General features: G+C 44.4%; 1 protein-coding gene across 4 annotated transcripts in view; it reads left to right on the top strand.

Moving 5' to 3' along the window:
- TPM4 (tropomyosin 4) overlaps nucleotides 1–17,089 on the top strand; it is a 472,203-nt gene that overhangs the window by 307,966 nt on the left and 147,148 nt on the right. The gene's annotated exons all lie outside the window — the stretch shown is intronic.

Below are 17,089 nucleotides of genomic sequence, written 5' to 3'. Positions count from 1 at the left end.
GGCTCAGTGACGGGAGCTATGCGGCCCTGTCCGTATCAGCGCTGCTATCAAACAAAAAAAATAGCACGCCAATATCCAGGGCAGTGTATGAACAGTCAGCAGCACTGACCATTCTGACACCTGCATCTATTGAGATCAACGGCTGCAGATGGCGTTGGAGGCATCCGGACGATTTGCGAGATCTCGCACATGCACAGTGGAGATGGCCGGGCTGGGAGAGACATTTCCCCCCATGAATTCTGTCATTATACAGTGCCATTTTATAAATAAGAAAAGAAAAGTGTGTGTGTGTATATGTATGTATGTGTGTGTGTGTGTGTGTGTGTATATATATATATATATATATATATATATATATATATATATATATATATATATATATATATATATATATATATATATATATATATAATCTATATCTCACCAAGGCAGCCGGCACTCCCCTTGCTTACATATCATCTGCTCCGGTGCCCTCCCTAGGAAAAACTTCCAATTGCAGAATTTCACAACACTGGAAGCTACATTATGACTATCCAAAAGATCACGTAGGCATTCCTGAGAGCCCCCCCACACAATTAATAAGTCATCTATATATCTAACGTACATGATGGCTGAAAGGGTTGTCCAATAAAAGGGGTTTTTCAATCCAGCACATAAACGCATTGGCGTACGATGGGGCCACATTGGACCCCATCGCACAGCCAAGGCGCTGCAAGTAGAAATCGCCGTTGAACAAAAAGTAGTTTCTAGTCAACACAAGATTTAACAATTCCAAAAATAGTTCCTTAGGTGGACCAACATAATGAGGATTATTCTCAATTAGTGCAGCTACCGCAGATATCCCCAAATTATGGGGGATACATGTGTATAACCCAACAACATCTGCACTGAAAATATTGTACCAGATGGGAGTGAACCTAAGGAATTTAACCGAATTAGTAAACCATTAGTCTCTTTAAGATACGATGCAGTATGCTGGACACATGGATTTAACAGTGCATCCAGATAGACTGAAATTGGTTGAAATAAAGAACCCCTGGCAGAGATAATTGGACTGCCAGGGGGTCTCTGACTATTCTTATGGAGCTTGGGCAGAGTGTAAAATAGGGGCACTACAGGGTGTGCTGTTCTTAATGCAATAGACAACTCATTGGATATCCAAGAATTAGTGACAGCCCTAGATAACACTCCATCCAGCTCCATTTTAAAGTCATCAGTAGGGTCCCGTGTCAATTTTTCATAAATGTCAACATCAGATAATTGCCTATTGCATTCAACAATATAATCAGACAGGTCCTGAACCACTATCGCTCCACCTTTATCAGCACTTCTGATTATAATATCAGAACGAGATTGTAAATTTTTTAGTGCCTGTCGCTCAGGACCCGTCAGATTACTATGACCCCCACCATTGTGGTCACAATCATTACCTAACCTATCCATAAGGCGTGAAAATGTTTTAATGGATGGACTATTTGACACAGGATCAAATTTAGACTTGGGTTGTATGCTCCTAAGTTGTTCTGCTACGTCAGTGGTAGCAACAGTTGCTGCTGCAGAAACGGTCTTGAAATGTTCATGTAGCTTTAATGTCCTATTAAATTTAAATTATTCCACTGAAAAGGGTCATGGCGGACAGTGGGAATAAATGAAAGTCCCTTCGCCAACACCTGATATTCCAGATCATCAAGTGGAGTTTTGTACATACATACATACATACATACATACATACATACATACATACATACATACATACATACATACATACATACATACTCTCCTAAGCAGCTTCATTCACCTTAATGCTTTAATATACATCTAAATAAACAATGGGGTTTTGGTTTATGAATTGTACAATGCATGTAAGCTTGCGGCCCACTCCACGGGACCCCATTTCACCGCAAGTCCTACTCTATCACAAACTTTCACATAGATTTTATAGAAACCTGGCAACTGCTGTCTCATAGAGGAAAATGTGCTTATCTGGTTTAAAGCTTACCTGCCACACTTATGGCTTTTAAAAGGTAAGACAGTCACCAACACAAATAACACAACTACACACGTGTGCTTACCTGGTTTACAGCTCACCTGCCAACAGACTACTGGCTTTCAAAGTGAGACAGTCACCAACACACCTAAATAGCAGCTGATCCAGGTTAAAGGTAAATGAGCTTAGGGGTGCATGAGAGAGAGATATGGTCACAAATGGGCCAATTAAAAATTAACTTCGTTATACAAACAAACACGAGGAACCACTGCACTCGCCATTCCCAGGGGTTGGTTCATAAACCAAAACCCCATTATTTATTTAGATGTATATTAAAGCATTAAGGTGAATGAAGCTGCTTAGGAGAGTGCTGGGTTTTCTGTTTGGTTTATTTGAGTTCGGTGGTCACAGCCCACCGCACCCCAACCCCTGGGAATGGCGAGTGCAGTGGTTCCTCGTGTTTGTGTATATATATGTGTATATATATGTGTATGTATATGTGTATATATATATATATATATATATATATATATATATATATATATATATATATATATATATATATATATATATATATATATATAATATATATAAATAAAGTCACACCGTGCGGCACTCGGCAATGAAGAAAAGAACAAGGAAAACCAGTAGCGTATAACAACGTTTCAGTGCCCGCAAGCACTATTGTCAGGTTTATAAAGCTTTAACAAACAAGTTACATACCTTTTATACATGGTCACCCGTGAACACTGCCACGCCGGGAGTCCCAAGGACCCCTCCTTCTTTTCCGGCTGCGGCTGATGATATCATCAAAAAGTGGCTCCCATCACCATAGAAACACATAAACAAATGGCAGCAGTTCTAAAAGATGTAATAACTGTAATAGTAAATACTACCGGTCATTTATCACCAATCAACAATTCTGATACTTTATAACTAATAATAATTTTACTATCCAAAGCAGCTGTAGCTCAGATCTTCATTCAACCCGCGTGGGGACAATACATCTTACCGATGTATCCACTGAACCTCCCTCTGAATTAACCTGAACAACTGAGGAAGATTATCCCGAAGTCGACATTCGATACTAACAATTCTAGCCTCAAGACGTTTATGCGTCTAGTGGATAATGAAGTTCAAAGTGTCACAGTACGGCCTAAAGAGGTACATCCTAATTTCTCTATCGTCCTAAGTGGATGCTGGGGTTCCTGAAAGGACCATGGGGAATAGCGGCTCCGCAGGAGACAGGGCACAAAAAAGTAAAGCTTTACTAGGTCAGGTGGTGTGCACTGGCTCCTCCCCCTATGACCCTCCTCCAGACTCCAGTTAGATTTTGTGCCCGAACGAGAAGGGTGCAATCTAGGTGGCTCTCCTAAAGAGCTGCTTAGAGAAAGTTTAGTTTAGGTTTTTTTCTTTACAGTGAGTCCTGCTGGCAACAGGATCACTGCAACGTGGGACTTAGGGGGAAAGTAGTAAACTCACCTGCATGCAGAGTGGATTTGCTGCTTGGCTACTGGACACCATTAGCTCCAGAGGGATCGAACACAGGCCCAGCCGTGGAGTCCGGTCCCGGAGCCGCGCCGCCGACCCCCTTGCAGATGCTGAAGCGTGAAGAGGTCCGGAAACCGGCGGCTGAAGACTCCTCAGTCTTCATAAGGTAGCGCACAGCACTGCAGCTGTGCGCCATTTTCCTCTCAGCACACTTCACTGGGCAGTCACTGAGGGTGCAGAGCGCTGGGGGGGGGCGCTCTGAGAGGCAAATATAAACCTTATACAAGGCTAAAAATACCTCACATATAGCCCATAGGGGCTATATGGAGATATTTAACCCCTGCCTGACTGGAAAAATAGCGGGAGAAGAACCCGCCGAAAAAGGGGCGGGGCCTATCTCCTCAGCACACGGCGCCATTTTCTGTCACAGCTCCGCTGGTCAGAACGGCTCCCAGGTCTCTCCCCTGCACTGCACTACAGAAACAGGGTAAAACAGAGAGGGGGGGCACATTAATGGCTATATATATATATATTAAAGCAGCTATAAGGGAGCACTTAATATAAGGATATCCCTTGTATATATAGCGCTTTGTGGTGTGTGCTGGCAGACTCTCCCTCTGTCTCCCCAAAAGGGCTAGTGGGTCCTGTCTTCATTAGAGCATTCCCTGTGAGTTTGCGGTGTGTGTCGGTACGTGGTGTCGACATGTATGAGGACGATATTGGTGTGGAGGCGGAGCAATTGCCAAATATGCAGATGTCACCCCCCAGGGGGTCGACACCAGAATGGATGCCTTTATTTGTGGAATTACGTGATGGTTTATCTTCCCTTAAACAGTCAGTTGAGGGCATGAGGCGGCCGGACAATCAATTAATGCCTGTCCAGGCGCCTCAAACACCGTCAGGGGCTGTAAAACGCCCTTTGCCTCAGTCGGTCGACACAGATCCAGACACGGGCACTGATTCCAGTGACGACGGTAGAAATTCAAACGTATTTTCCAGTAGGGCCACACGTTATATGATTTTGGCAATGAAGGAGACGTTACATTTAGCTGATACTACAGATACCGTAAAACAGGGTATTATGTATGGTGTGAAAAAACTACAAACAGTTTTTCCTGAATCAGAAGAATTAAATGACGTGTGTGATGAAGCGTGGGTTGCTCCTGATAAAAAGTTGATAATTTCAAAAAAGTTATTGGCATTATACCCTTTCCCGCCAGAGGTTAGGGCGCGCTGGGAAACACCCCCTAAGGTGGACAAGGCGCTCACACGCTTATCCAAACAAGTGGCGTTACCCTCTCCTGAGACGGCCGCACTTAAGGATCCATCAGATAGAAAGATGGAAGTTATTCAAAAGAATATATACACACATGCAGGTGTTATACTACGACCAGCTATAGCAACTGCCTGGATGTGCAGTGCTGGAGTAGTTTGGTCAGAATCCCTGATTGAAAATATTGATACCCTAGATAGGGACAATGTTTTACTGTCGTTAGAACAAATAAAGGATGCATTTATCTATATGCGTGATGCACAGAGGGATATTTGCACACTGGCATCTCGGGTGAGTGCTATGTCCATTTCAGCCAGAAGAGCCTTATGGACACGACAGTGGACAGGCGATGCGGATTCAAAACGTCACATGGAGGTTTTGCCGTATAAAGGGGAGGAGTTATTTGGAGTTGGTCTATCAGACTTGGTGGCCACGGCTACTGCCGGGAAATCCACTTTTTTACCTCAAGTCACTCCCCAACAGAGAAAGGCACCGACCTTTCAACCGCAGCCTTTTCGCTCCTACAAAAATAAGAGAGCAAAGGGCTTGTCGTACCTGCCACGAGGCAGAGGAAGAGGGAAGAGACACCAACAGGCAGCTCCTTCCCAGGAACAGAAGCCCTCCCCGGCTCCTGCAAAAACCTCAGCATGACGCTGGGGCCTCTCAAGCGGACTCGGGGACAGTGGGGGGCCGTCTCAAAAATTACAGCGCGCAGTGGGCTCACTCGCAGGTAGACCCCTGGATCCTGCAGATAATATCTCAGGGGTACAGGTTGGAATTAGAGACGGATCCTCCTCATCGTTTCCTGAAGTCTGCCTTACCAACCGTCTCTTCCGAAAGGGAGAGGGTGTTGGAAGCCATTCACAAGCTGTACGCTCAGCAGGTGATAGTCAAAGTACCCCTATTACAACAAGGAAAGGGGTATTATTCCACTCTATTTGTGGTACCGAAGCCGGATGGCTCGGTAAGGCCTATTCTAAATCTGAAGTCCTTGAACCTCTACATAAAAAAGTTCAAGTTCAAGATGGAGTCACTCAGAGCAGTGATAGCGAACCTGGAAGAAGGGGACTTTATGGTATCCTTGGACATCAAGGATGCGTATCTACACGTTCCGATTTACCCCGCACACCAGGGGTACCTCAGGTTCATTGTTCAAAACTGTCACTATCAGTTTCAGACGCTGCCGTTCGGATTGTCCACGGCGCCTCGGGTCTTTACCAAGGTAATGGCCGAGATGATGATTCTTCTTCGAAGAAAAGGCGTATTAGTTATCCCATACTTGGACGATCTCCTAATAAGGGCAAGGTCCAGAGAACAGCTGGAGACAGCTTTAGCACTATCTCAAGAGGTGCTAAGACAACACGGGTGGATTCTGAATATTCCAAAATCCCATTTAATCCCGACAACTCGTCTGCTGTTCCTAGGAATGATTCTGGACACGGTTCAGAAAAAGGTTTTCCTTCCAGAGGAAAAAGCCAAGGAGTTATCCGATCTGGTCAGGAACCTCCTAAAACCAGGAAAAGTGTCAGTACATCAATGCACAAGAGTCCTGGGAAAAATGGTGGCTTCTTACGAAGCAATTCCATTCGGCAGATTCCATGCAAGAATATTCCAAAGGGATCTGTTGGACAAATGGTCAGGGTCGCATCTGCAGATGCACCTGCGAATAACCCTGTCACCAAAGACAAGGGTGTCACTTCTGTGGTGGTTGCAGAAGGCTCACCTATTAGAAGGCCGCAGATTCGGCATTCAGGATTGGATCCTGGTGACCACGGACGCCAGCCTGAGAGGCTGGGGAGCAGTCACACAAGGAAGAAACTTCCAGGGAGTATGGACGAGTCTGGAAAAGTCTCTTCACATAAACATTCTGGAACTAAGAGCAATCTACAATGCTCTAAGCCAGGCGGAACTTCTCCTGCAAGGAAAGCCGGTGTTGATTCAGTCGGACAACATCACGGCGGTCGCCCATGTAAACAGGCAGGGCGGCACAAGAAGCAGGAGTGCAATGGCAGAAGCTGCCAAGATTCTTCGCTGGGGGGAGAATCACGTGATAGCACTGTCAGCAGTGTTCATCCCGGGCGTGGACAACTGGGAAGCAGACTTCCTCAGCAGACACGATCTTCATCCGGGAGAGTGGGGTCTACATCCAGAAGTCTTCAACATGTTAATAGACCGTTGGGAAAGACCAATTGTAGACATGATGGCGTCTCGCCTCAACAAGAAACTGGACAAATATTGCGCCAGGTCAAGAGATCCACAGGCAATAGCTGTGGACGCACTGGTAACTCCTTGGGTGTACCAGTCAGTGTATGTGTTTCCTCCTCTGCCGCTCATACCAAAGGTATTGAAGATCATACGGCAAAGAAGAGTAAGAACAATACTAGTGGTTCCGGATTGGCCGAGAAGGACTTGGTATCCGGAACTTCAAGAGATGCTCACGGACGAACCGTGGCCTCTACCTCTGAGAAGGGACCTGCTACAGCAGGGTCCCTGTCTTTTTCAAGACTTACCGCGGCTGCGTTTGACGGCATGGCGGTTGAACGCCAGATCCTAAAAGGGAAAGGCATTCCAGAAGAAGTCATTCCTACCTTGATTAAGGCACGGAAGGAAGTCACCGTGAAACATTATCACCGCATTTGGCGAAAATATGTAGCGTGGTGCGAGGATCGGAGGGTTCCGACGGAGGAATTCCAACTGGGTCGTTTCCTACATTTCCTGCAATCAGGATTATCTATGGGTCTCAAATTGGGATCCATTAAGGTTCAAATTTCGGCCCTGTCAATATTCTTCCAAAAAGAATTGGCCTCTGTCCCTGAGGTCCAGACTTTTGTCAAGGGAGTACTGCATATACAGCCTCCTGTGGTGCCTCCGGTGGCACCGTGGGATCTAAATGTAGTTTTAGATTTCCTCAAATCCCATTGGTTTGAACCATTGAAAAAGGTGGATTTGAAATATCTCACATTGAAAGTGACTATGTTACTAGCCCTGGCCTCTGCCAGGAGAGTATCTGAATTGGCGGCTTTATCTTATAAAAGTCCTTATCTAATCTTCCATTCGGATAGGGCAGAACTGCGGACTCGTCCGCATTTTCTCCCTAAAGTGGTATCAGCATTTCATCTGAACCAACCTATTGTGGTGCCTGCGGCCACTAGCGACTTGGAGGACTCCAAGTTGTTGGACGTTGTCAGAGCCTTAAAAATATACATTGCAAGGACGGCTGGAGTCAGAAAATCTGACTCGCTGTTTATATTGTATGCACCCAACAAGTTGGGCGCACCTGCTTCTAAGCAGTCGATTGCTCGTTGGATTTGTAACACAATTCAACTTGCACATTCTGTGGCAGGCCTGCCACAGCCTAAAACTGTAAAAGCCCACTCCACAAGGAAGGTGGGCTCATCTTGGGCGGCTGCCCGAGGGGTCTCGGCATTACAACTCTGCCGAGCAGCTACGTGGTCGGGGGAGAACACGTTTGTAAAATTTTACAAATTTGATACCCTGGCAAAGGAGGACCTGGAGTTCTCTCATTCGGTGCTGCAGAGTCATCCGCACTCTCCCGCCCGTTTGGGAGCTTTGGTATAATCCCCATGGTCCTTTCAGGAACCCCAGCATCCACTTAGGACGATAGAGAAAATAAGAATTTACTTACCGATAATTCTATTTCTCGGAGTCCGTAGTGGATGCTGGGCGCCCATCCCAAGTGCGGATTATCTGCAATACTTGTACATAGTTATTGTTAACTAATTCGGGTTATTGTTAAGGAGCCATCTTTAAGAGGCCCTTTCTGTTGTCATACTGTTAACTGGGTTTAGATCACAAGTTGTACGGTGTGATTGGTGTGGCTGGTATGAGTCTTACCCGGGATTCAAAATGCCTCCCTTATTGTGTATGCTCGTCCGGGCACAGTACCTAACTGGAGTCTGGAGGAGGGTCATAGGGGGAGGAGCCAGTGCACACCACCTGACCTAGTAAAGCTTTACTTTTTTGTGCCCTGTCTCCTGCGGAGCCGCTATTCCCCATGGTCCTTTCAGGAACCCCAGCATCCACTACGGACTCCGAGAAATAGAATTATCGGTAAGTAAATTCTTATTTTAACTCCAGACGAAAGAAGAGCTATACAAACCCTCTCTAAGAATTCTAATTTAATTATAAGACCGGCGGACAAAGGCGGGGCGATCGTCCTACAGGACCTTCAGGATTACCGCAAGGAAATTTTACATCGGCTAAATGATGGGGAGACCTATAAAGAACTACCTGGGGATCCAGTGGATATGTTTCAAAAAGAATTGGGGGTGATTTTGACAACAGCGGTACAAAATGGCATTATAGAGCAAAAATTGGCTGATGCGTTCTTGCCAAAGCACCCTATAGCTCCACTGTTATACACGCTCCCCAAGATACACAAGGGGATAACCCCCCCACCGGGACGCCCCATTGTTTCGGCAAGAAAATCCCTGTCACAGCCAATATCCACCTATTTGGACTCAATTCTTCAGCCATTGGTGCAACAGCACAAGAATTTTCTTTTGGACACAACGATGTCCCTGAACAAACTGACCACACTGCACGAGATTCCAGAGGGTTCCTGGATGATCTGTGCAGATGTGGTCAGCTTGTATACGGTTATACCTCATTACATCTGTTTACAGGCTGTGAAGTGTTTCTTAATTGATAGTGGGATTTATGATTTGTCATTTGTTGACTTCTGTTTGACTCTTTTGGAGTTCACTCTCAAAAATAATTATTTTTTGTTCGACAAGAAATATTATATACAATTGAGCGGCTGCTCTATGGGCTCTGCAGTAGCCCTGGCAATCGCTAACATTTTTATGTTCAGTGTCGAGCAACAATTATTCTTTTCTGATGAGGATGTGTCGTCAAAGATTGCTTTATATACCCGTTTTATAGACGACTTATTTATTGTTTGGTGAGGATCAAAAGACATCTTTTGTAATTTAATGGAAGTTAATAATGCAGGTGAAGGTCTAATCAAATTTACTTTTCGCATGAGCCAGGAGTTCATAGATTATCTGGATGTAGACATCAAATTGATTGGTAATCAGTTTGAATCATCGGTACATGTGAAGGAGACAGACAGGAACACATTATTACAATACAATAGCTGTCACTCGGTAAAACTAAAAAATTCCCTTCCATATTCACAAATGCTGCGTATTTGGAGGATTAATTCTGATAGGGGTAATGCCATTAAACAGATTGATTTGTTAATTGAGAAATTATGTGTAAGAGGGTATTCTATGAACTTGTTCATACTAAGGAGAGAGTGTTGCAAATGAATCGTAATACACTGTTACAAAAAACTAATTTGAAAACAAAGAACTAACGCATGCCTATAATTACTCAGTTTAATACACAATCCAGTGAAGTAAGCACAGTAATTAAAAAACATTGGCATGTAATAAAATCAGACCTTCAATTGCCATTTCAGACCGTGAATCTTATGCCGTGTTATACACGTGGACAGAATCTTAGGGACCTCCTAGTACGTGCTGATATCAGTAATTGTGAAAATGTTGGACCCACACACTTTCTCTCTAAGAAAGGTTTGGGGTGTTTTAGATGTGGGTGCACTACCTGTAGTTTTTTAATTGCAGGGGATTCCTTCTATCATCTCCACACGGGTAAAAAAATTCTAATTCGTCATCATCTGACATGTAATTCCAGCTATGTTATCTATCAAATAATTTGCCCATGTGGTCTTTCCTACATGGGAAAGACCCAGGGGAGATTTAAGGACCGTATGGCGATGCACCAGTCGGCGATTAGGGCCGCATTAAGTAGTGATAAAAAATCTGAGCAACTAGTTGCTCGTCATTTTGCAAAATTCAAGCATAGCGTGGCTACTGTCAGATATGGTATGATCGATTGGGTTAAAAGACCTGTGAGAGGTGGGGATCGTAATCGCCTATTAATTCAGAGGGAGGTTCAGTGGATACATCGGTTAGATGTATTGTCCCCACGCGGGTTGAATGAATATCTGAGCTACAGCTGCTTTGGATAGTAAAATTATTTTTAGTTATAAAGTATCAGAATTGTTGATTTACTATTACAGTTATTACATCTTTTAGAACTGCTGCCATTTGTTTGTGTTTCTATGGTGATGGGGAGTCACTTTTTTATGATCTCATCAGCCGCAGCCGGAAAAGAAGGAGGGGTCCTTGCTTGCGGGCACTGAAACGTTGTTATGAGCTACTGGTTTCCAGTGTTCTTTTCTTCATTGCTGCATTCCGCACGTTGGACTTTATATCATTGTACAGCTGTACATGTGAGGGCACCAGCGCAGTAACCATTTTACCGAGGAGTGCAGGCCCTATGTTGAGATATATATATATATATATATATATATATATATATATATATATATATATATATATATATATATAATATAGAGAGATATAGAGATATAGAGATATATATATATATATATATATATATATATATATAGAGAGAGAGAGATATATATATGTATATAGAGAGATATATATATATAGAGAGAGATATAGAGATATATATATATATAGAGAGAGATATAATATTTCTCTAACGTCCTAGTGGATGCTGGGGACTCCGTAAGGACCATGGGGAATAGACGGGCTCCGCAGGAGACATGGGCACTTTAAGAAAGAATTTAGGTTCTGGTGCGCACTGGCTCCTCCCTCTATGCCCCTCCTCCAGACCTCAGTTTGATACTGTGCCCAGACGAGCTGGGTGCTTTTCAGTGAGCTCTCCTGAGTTCGCTGAGATAAAGTATACCCTCAAAGATGCTGCGGATAGAAAACAGGAGGGTACTCTGAAGTCCATTTATACACATTCAGGTACCTTACTGAGGCCGGCGATCGCGTAGGCCTGGGTGTGTAGTGCTTCTAGCAGCATGGACGGACACCCTGTCTGAGGAACTTGATACCTTAGACAAGGATACTATATTATTGACCCTGGGGCATATTAAAGACGCTGTCCTATATATGAGAGATGCTCAAAGAAACATTAGTCTACTGGGTTCTAGAATAAATGCTATGTCAATTTCTGCCAGAAGGGTCCTGTGGACTCGGCAATGGACAGGTGATGCAGACTCAAAAAGGCATATGGAGGTTTTACCTTTACAAGGGTGAGGAATTGTTTGGGGAGGGTCTCTCGGACCTGGTCTCCACAGCTACTGCTGGAAAGTCAATTTTTTTGCCATATGTTTCCTCACAGCCTAAGAGAGCACCGTATTATCAAATGCAGTCCTTTCGATCACAGAAAATCAAGTAAGTCCGAGGTGCGTCCTTTCTTGCCAGAAGCAGGGGCAGAGGAAAGAAGCTGCACAACACAGCTAGTTCCCAGGAACAGAAGTCCTCCCCAGCCTCTACAAAATCCGCCGCATGACGCTGGGGCTCCACAAGCGGAGCTAGGCCCGGTGGGGGCGCGTCTTCGAAATTTCAGCCACAAGTGGGTTCACTCCCAGTTGGATCCCTGGGCAATAGAGATTGTGTCTCAGGGATACAAGCTGGAATTCGAGGAGATGCCCCCTCACCGATACCTCAAATCGGCCCTGCCAGCTTCCCCCCAAGAGAGGGAAATAGTGTTAACTGCAATTCACAAATTGTACCTTCAACAAGGAAAGGGTTATTATTCGTCCATGTTTGTAGTCCTGAAACCGGACGGTTCGGTCAGACCCATATTGCATTTAAAATCCCTGAACATATACCTGAAAAGGTTCAAGTTCAAGATGGAATCGCTGAGAGCGGTCATCGCAATCCTGGAAGGGGGGGATTTTATGGTGTCTCTGGACATAAAGGATGCATACCTTCATGTCTCCATTTATCCACCTCATCAGGCGTACCTCAGATTTGTGGTACAGGATTGTCATTACCAATTTCAGACGTTGCCGTTTGGTATCTCCACGGCACCGATAATATTTACCAAGGTAATGGCAGAAATGATGGTACTCCTGCGAAAGCAAGGAGTCACAATTATCCCATACTTGGACGATCTCCTCATAAAAGCGAGATCGAGAGAGCAGTTGCTGATCAGCGTAGCACTTTCTCTGGAAGTGTTAAGGCAACACGGCTGGATTCTAAATATTCCAAAGTCGCAGTTGGTTCCTACGACTCGTCTGCCCTTCCTGGGCATGATTCTAGACACAGACCAGAAAAGGGTTTATCTCCCGATGGAGAAAGCTCAGGAACTCATGACGCTGGTCAGGAACCTATTAAAACCAAAACAGGTGTCAGTGCATCACTGCACTCATCTCCTGGGAAAGAGGGTGGTATCTTACGAGGCCATTCCCTTCGGCAGGTTCCATGCGAAGACTTTTCAATGGGACTTACTGGACAATTGGTCCGGATCACATCTTCAAATGCATCGGTTAATCACCCTATCCCCCAGGGCCAGGGTGTCACTCCTGTGGTGGCTACAGAGTGCTCACCTTCTGGAGGGCCGCAGATTCGGCATTCAGGACTGGGTCCTGGTGACCACGGACGCAAGCCTCCGAGGTTGGGGTGCAGTCACACAGGGAAGAAATTTCCAAAATCTGTGGTTAAGTCAAGAGACTTGCCTTCACATCAACATCCTGGAACTAAGGGCCATATACAACGCCCTACGTCAAGCGGAGACCCTGCTTCGCGACCAACCGGATCTGATTCAGTCAGACAACATCACCGCAGTGGCTCATGTAAACCGCCAAGGCGGCACAAGGAGCAGAGTGGCGATTGCGGAAGCCATAAAGATTCTTCGCTGGGCGGAGAATCACGTAAGCGCACTGTCAGCAGTGTTCATCCCGGGAGTGGACAACTGGGAAGCAGACTTCCTCAGCAGACACGACCTCCACCCGGGAGAGTGGGGACTTCATCAGGAAGTCTTCGCACAGATTACAAGTCGGTGGGACCTGCCACAGGTGGACATGATGGCATCCCGCCTCAGCAAAAAGCTACAGCGGTATTGCGCCAGGTCAAGAGACCCTCAGGCGATAGCTGTAGACGCCCTGGTGACACCGTGGGTGTTCCAGTCGGTCTATGTATTTCCTCCTCCTTCCTCTCATACCCAAGGTGCTGAGGATAATAAGAAAAAGCGGAATGAGAACAATACTCATTGTTCCAGATTGGCCACGAAGGACTTGGTATCCAGATCTGCAAGAAATGCTCACAGAGGACCCGTGGCCTCTTCCTCTAAGACAGGACTTGTTGCAACAGGGGCCTGTCTGTTCCAAGACTTACCGCGGCTGCGTTTGACGGCATGGCGGTTGAACGCCGGATCCTAGCAGAGAAAGGCATTCCGGATGAGGTCATTCCTACGCTGATAAAGGCTAGGAAGGACGTGACAGCTCAACATTATCACCGTATATGGCGAAAATATGTTGCTTGGTGTGAGGCCAGGAATGCTCCTACGGAGGAATTCCAGCTGGGCCGTTTCCTTCACTTCCTGCAGTCCGGAGTGAATTTGGGCCTAAAATTGGGTTTCATTAAGGTCCAGATTTCGGCCCTATCCATTTTCTTTCAAAAGGAGTTGGCTTCTCTACCTGAAGTTCAGACGTTTGTAAAGGGAGTGCTGCATATTCGGCCCCCTTTTGTGCCTCCAGTGGCACCTTGGGATCTTAACGTGGTGTTGAGTTTCCTGAAATCCCACTGGTTTGAATCACTCAAAACGGCAAACGGTGGAGTTGAAATATCTCACTTGGAAGGTGGTCACACTACTAGCCTTGGCTTCGGCTAGGCTTGTGTCAGAGTTGGTGGCTTTGTCACATAAAAGCCCTTATCTGGTTTTCCATGCGGATAGAGCAGAATTGCGGACCCGTCCACAATTTCTGCCGAAAGTGGTTTCATCCTTTCATATAAACCAACCTATTGTGGTGCCTGTGGCTACTACTGACTTGGAGGATTCCGAGTTACTTGATGTGGTCAGGGCTTTGAAGGGTCCAACAAGCTTGGTGCACCTGCTTCAAAGCAAACTATTGCTCGCTGGATATGTAACACGATTCAGCAGGCTCATTCTGCGGCTGGATTGCCGCTGCCAAAATCAGTTAAGGCCCATTCCACTAGGAAGGTGGGTTCTTCTTGGGCGGCTGCCCGAGGGGTCTCAGCATTATAGCTTTGCCGAGCGGCTACTTGGTCAGGTTCAAACACTTTTGCAAAGTTCTACAAGTTTGATACCCTGGCTGAGGAGGACCTTGTGTTTGCTCAATCGGTGCTGCAGAGTCATCCGCACTCTCCCGCCCGTTTGGGAGCTTTGGTATAATCCCTATGGTCCTTACGGAGTCCCCAGCATCCACTAGGACGTTAGAGAAAATAAGATTTTACTTACCGGTAAATCTATTTCTCATAGTCCGTAGTGGATACTGGGCGCCCGTCCCAAGTGCGGACTTCTTCTGCAATACTTGTATATAGTTATTGCTTCAATAAGGGTTAAGTTATGGTTGCATCAGGGTTGGACCTGATGCTCTGTTATTTGTTATACTGTTAACTGGTTGTTATCACATGTTATATGGTGTGGCTGGTATGAATCTTGCCCTTGATTACCAAAATCCTTTCCTTGTACTGTCAGCTCTTCTGGGCACAGGTCTGGAGGAGGGGCATAGAGGGAGGAGCCAGTGCACACCAGAACCTAAATTCTTTCTTAAAGTGCCCATGTCTCGTAAAATCTTATTATATATAATATGTGATGGTCGAAGGCGGCACTCAGGAGACTGTCTATGCAGTGAAAAAAGGCTTGTTTATTTCTACATGTTTCTGCTCAATAGGACTGCTATTGAGCCGAAACGTAGAAATATACGAGTCTTTTTTTTCACTGCATAGACGGTCTCCGGAGTTCCGCCTTCGACCACGACGTACATAGGAGTTGCTGACTCCAGGAAGTCACTGGATAAGTTGTTTCAACTATAGGAGTGCCGGGTTATTGTTGTTTTAGATATTATATATATATATATATATATATATATATATATATATATATATATATATATATATATATATATATATAATCTCTCTCTCTCTATATATATATATATATATATATATATATATATAATTCCAAATAAGGGGAGCACTCACCAGTCTTCAAGAAGGTATAAATTTTATTCAGGTCATCAATGACAAGCAGGTTAGATCGACGTTTCGGTCATGTTTCTGACCTTTGTATCCTGACAAAGGTCAGAAACATGACCGAAACGTCGATCTAACCTGCTTGTCATTGATGACCTGAATAAAATTTATACCTTCTTGAAGACTGGTGAGTGCTCCCCTTATTTGGAATTACATTGGAGTTGGAATTCTTTTCCCTCATTGGATGTCACCCCAGCATATTACTGCTCTAACGTGAGTGCGGACCCTCTATCTGTATATATATATATATATATATATATATATATATGAGAGATTATATATATATATATATATATATATATATATATATATATAATCTCTCTCTCTCTCTATATATATATATATATATATATATATATATATATATATATATATATATAGAGAGAGAGAGAGATTATATATATATATATATATATATATATATATATATATATATATATATATATATAATCTAAAACAACAATAACCCGGCACTCCTATAGTTGAAACAACTTATCCAGTGCCTTCCTGGAGTCAGCAACTCCTATGTACGTGGTGGTCGAAGGCGGAACTCCGGAGACCGTCTATGCAGTGAAAAAAAAGACTCGTATATTTCTACGTTTCGGCTCAATAGCAGTCCTATTGAGCAGAAACATGTAGAAATAAACAAGCCTTTTTTCACTGCATAGACCAGGGGTGGGGAACCTTCGGCTCTCTAGCTGTTTTTGAACTACACATACAAGCATGCCTTGCTACAGTTTTGCTATTTGGCCATGCTAAAACTGTTGCAGGGCATGCTGTGATGTGTAGTTCAACAACAGCTGGAGGGCCGAAGGTTCCCCATCCCTGGCATAGACAGTCTCCTGAGTGCCGCCTTCGACCACCGCATATTATTATTATTATTATTATTATTATTATTATTATTATTATTATTATTATTATTATATTTACTTTTACAAGCAGGGCCTTTTTATACCTTTGAAATATGTATGTATGTGTATATACGTATATATATATATATATACAGTCAAAATGTATAAGTGTGCGCTCATGTGGATCAAATATAATCTGTAGTTAAATATTAAAATATTTTCTCTTATGTCCTAGAGGATGCTGGGGACTCCAAAAGGACCATGGGTTATAGACGGGATCCGCAGGAGCTTGGGCACACTGAAAAGACTTTAACTCGGTGTGAACTGGTTCCTCCCTCTATGCCCCTCCCCCAGACCTCAGTTAGTTAGACTATGTGCCCAGGACTGACTGGAC

This window comes from Pseudophryne corroboree, chromosome 1 (assembly GCF_028390025.1).
Source record: "Pseudophryne corroboree isolate aPseCor3 chromosome 1, aPseCor3.hap2, whole genome shotgun sequence".
Classification (NCBI taxonomy): domain Eukaryota; kingdom Metazoa; phylum Chordata; class Amphibia; order Anura; family Myobatrachidae; genus Pseudophryne; species Pseudophryne corroboree.
Note: the sequence above shows the minus strand (reverse complement) of the source record. Positions and strands in the feature narration are given on the sequence as shown.